Genomic DNA, 4,465 nt, shown 5'->3' on the forward strand with positions numbered 1-4,465 from the left:
GGTTAGTGGCTAAAGGATTCCTCAAAAGTATGGTTTAGACTACTCTGAAGTGTTTGCACCTGTAGCTAGACATTAGACCATAAGATTGGTTGTTGATATAGCTGCAAATAGGAATTGGAATCCGATACATTTAGATGTAAAGTCATATTTTCTGAATGGTATTGCAAATATAGTTTTATATGTTAAACCTCCTGGATCTGTGAAAGAGAACAAAAAAGGGATGGTGTACAAGCTGCACAAAGCCTTGTACGGGCTGAATCAAGGTTCAAGGGCTTGGAATCTAAAAATTGATTCATTTTTCAAGCATCTAGGATTCAAAATGTAAGATGGAATATGGTGTGTATTGATAACACGAAATTATATCACATTTTAAGACTTAATTTAATTAGATTATATTATCATTTACTTTAATTTATCCCATTTTATCAGATATTATGCAGTATTTCTTTTCTATTTTACATCAGGTACCCATTTTGAAGCAAAAGTGAAAAAGGGGAGAAAAGAGGTGTAAAAAGCAATAAAAAGGAAACAAATGACCAAATGCCAAAGCCCAGCCCAAAGCGCACAAGTCATCAACGTTGTGCCTGTGACGGACGTCACAGGGTGCGTGACGAGCGTCACGCAAAACAGACTTGTGACGGACGTCACACATAGCGTGACGAGCGTCACACAACTCCACTACCTTTTTGGCGCAAGTATCGCCCTCAGAAAGACTTGAAGAATAACGTTAAGGAGTTGGTCTCCTATATGCACGCCGTGGATATAGCCACGCTGAAGAATGGGAGAAACGGAATCAGTGACCAAGGCTATTATAAATAGCCATCTCACAAACCAAAAGGACACACAGTTTTTGCACGCTCAGTTTTGCGGAAGCTCTGCCAAATTTACTTTTCACGCCTTTGCCTATTTTTCTTCCTTTCCAGCATCGTTCACTTTATTTATTTTATTTTGCAAGCTTTATTTTCTTTTTCCCTTGCAATTTATTTTCCCCCGTTCTTAGCTTTTAGATATTTTTCGCGTAGTAGTTTCTACACCGGAAACTACTGTGCAACTTTATACCGGATTTAACCTTACGTTATATTCGAGTTTTTATTTCCTTGATTTAATTTACTGTTTAATTGAAGAATCGAAGAACAAATCCTACCGGCTTGTGGTGGAGTGTTCAAGACCATTGTATTACGCATTCAGGTTCTTTAGCTGTTATTTAAATTTTTATGTTTTATCCTATTGTTTATTCACATTGCATGCCTGGAATGAGTCTGTTTATGCATGATATAGATCCTTATTTATTTAGCATGTCTGGCTAATTTGCCTAGGTATCGGTATGTAAAGTAAGCAGAATAAGGGGTCAAGACTAAGTCGGTCTATTCAAACTTAAAATTAGAATCAATCTTTTTATGGTCTTAACTTACAGGTTTAATAACAAGATTTTTTACAAAAGTAAAAGACATAAAGAAGTTGAAACCAACAGAGCGAGAGTTTGAGGTTTTAACTGGACAGTGTAAGTTAGTCATTAAGTCTATCTCAGGGCGAGAGCAAGTTTTAGAATTAATTAAGTTCTGACCTTTTTCCAAAAAGTATTTTTAAAGATTGAATGTGAGGACGAGAGTTAAGCATTTAGATTTAATTGTATAACCTAAGTCAACAGAGCGAGAGTTTGAGATAAGGGTGTTTAAAGCGGTCAGTATTTTCTTAAAAGGAGTTTCTGCAACTTTATTGTTTTCAAAATATGATTTTTGACTTAATTATAAGTGACAGCTACATTAATATAAGATCATGGTTTCTTCAACAGAGCGAGAGTTTGAGATAAAACCTTTAACCAATAAAGTTAATCGAAACGATTTATTTTAAAACCGAGTGACCGACAAGGAATTGATTCCCTAGTTTTGACGAACTACATACCGATATCCGTTTTATTGATATTTAATCTAGATATTAGTTTAGCTCTTAGTTTTTCCCCAAACAATCAAACATTTTCACCTTAGATTTACGAAGTAACTTTAGATAACGGTACATCGATTCATAAGTCCCTGTGGGATCGATATCTTTTAAAACTACGCGATAGAACTGTGCACTTGCAGTTTGTATCCCATTCTCGACTCACACAGTCGAGCGATCAAGTTTTTGGCGCCGTTGTCGGGGACTTTTATTTAATCGATATCGTAACTCTTCCGTTACGCTGTAGAGACTAAGGTTTCTTTTTTCCTTCTATTCTTTCCTTTGTTGATTTGTATGCCACGCACTCGCTCTCAAGGCGAACCGCTCTATTTACGAATCAACGATATCGAACTATATCTCCGAGTCTTACGACGAATTCGGGAATATCGTGCTGAAAACAATCTCCCTCCTATAAACCTTCCTGATATCAAAAACATTTTTCCTTCTTTAACCGAGATGGCAGAACCAGCTCGTGCTCTTAGAGATTACGCTGCTCCATCGCAAGATGAACCGCATTCAAGTATTGCTCCGCCCGCAATCGAAGCAAACAACTTTGAACTTAAACCTTCGTTGTTGCAGGCTGTGCAACAGAACCAATTCTCTGGAAATCTTACCGAAGATCCAAACCTTCATTTATCCGTATTTGTTCAATATGCTGATACTGTTAAAGCTAATGGTGTCACTTCAGAGGCAATTCGACTTCGTCTTTTTCCTTTCTCATTAAGAGATAGCGCTAGAAGATGGCTTCAATCTCTCCCTTCCAACTCAGTCACCACATGGAACGAGTTGAAGAAAGTTTTTCTTGCCCGATATTTTCCGCCAAGCAAAACAGCTATGTTAAGAGCCCAGATAAACGGATTTAAACAGAAAGACAATGAGTCTCTTTTCGAAGCATGGGAAAGATACAAAGACATGATGAGACTTTGCCCACACCATGGTTTGGAAGACTGGTTAGTAATTCACACATTTTATAATGGTCTCTTATACAATACAAGGTTAACAATAGACGCCGCTGCAGGTGGTGCACTAATGAACAAACCTTATGCTGATGCTTACCAGCTTATCGAGAGCATGGCCCAAAACCACTATCAGTGGGGAACCGAACGAACAACAGTGGAAAAACCTCAACCGAAAACTGGCATGTACGAGATAAGTAACCTTGATCACGTTAATGCAAAAGTGGATGCTTTGGTCCAGAAAATTGAAAGTTTAAACGTATCACCACCAACCGCCGTGGTTGCTATAACTCAGAATTGTGAGGTCTGTGGAATCCAAGGCCACACTCTTGCGGAATGTCAACTCTTGACTGGAATCCAAACAGAGCAAGTAAACTATGCTCAAGGAAGCCCCTATTCGAATACCTATAACCCAAATTGGAAGAACCATCCAAACTTTTCATATAAGAGTAATAATGCTTTATACGCACCTGGACAGTCTCCGAATCAAACCCCATCTATACCTCCAGGATATCAGAAACCAAATCCTAACAATAATACCCCTAGAAAATCCAACTTGGAAATCATGATGGAAAACTTTATAGCTTCCCAACAACAAACCAATAAAGATTTCTTAAACCAGAACATACACACTGGCGAGCAACTTAAACAACTCGCAAGCAAAGTAGATGCCTTGGCTACCCATAACAAAATGCTGGAAACACAAATATCTCAAGTAGCTCAACAACAAGCACCTACTGCTGCACCAACTGGTACATTCCCTGGACAGCCCCAACCTAATCCGAGAAGCCAAGCTCATGCAATTATATTAAGAAGTGGAACGGAAGTGGAAGGACCGTCTGATCCAAGGATAGAAAACCAAAACCCTAAGAAATCTAATGAGGAAAGTGAACCTAAGGAAAAGGAAGAGAGTAATAAGGATACCCTAGAAAAGAAGGAACCTTATGTACCTCCACCACCTTACAAACCACCTATACCTTACCCACAAAGGCTTGTTAAAACCAAAGATGTAGGCCAATTTAGAAAATTTGTCGATCTCCTTAAGCAATTAAACGTTACAATTCCATTTACCGAAGCTATTACGCAGATGCCCTCATATGCTAAATTCTTAAAAGAAATTCTTTCTAATAAAAGGAAACTTGAGGATAGCGAAACTGTTACACTCCCTGCCGAATGTAGCGCTATAATCCAAAACATGCCTCCTAAACTCAAGGATCCAGGTAGCTTCTCTATACCCTGTCACATAGGAAAATTTGTCATCGACAAAGCCTTATGCGATTTAGGAGCCGGAATTAGCGTTATGCCTTTATCCATATGTAAGAGACTGGAAATGGGAGAATTAAGACCGACCAAGATGTCTGTACAACTAGCGGATCGTTCCATCAAATATCCTGTAGGAATCCTTGAAAACGTTCCCGTACGCATAGGTCAGTTTTACATTCCTACTGACTTCACAATTATGGACATTAGAGAAGATGATACTACACCTATTATACTAGGAAGACCATTCTTAGCAACTGCCGGTGCAATCATAGACGTAAAACGAGGAAGACTCACCTTCGAAGTAGGTG

The 4,465-nt window shown here is 38.6% G+C and overlaps 1 pseudogene; it reads right to left on the reverse strand.

The window, feature by feature from the left end:
* Positions 1–2,779: 2,779 nt before the first annotated feature.
* Positions 2,780–2,879, reverse strand: LOC127108846 (uncharacterized; annotated as a pseudogene).
* Between the last annotated feature and the right edge of the window lie 1,586 nt (positions 2,880–4,465).

Source organism: Lathyrus oleraceus, chromosome 7, assembly GCF_024323335.1.
Source record: "Lathyrus oleraceus cultivar Zhongwan6 chromosome 7, CAAS_Psat_ZW6_1.0, whole genome shotgun sequence".
NCBI lineage: Eukaryota > Viridiplantae > Streptophyta > Magnoliopsida > Fabales > Fabaceae > Lathyrus > Lathyrus oleraceus.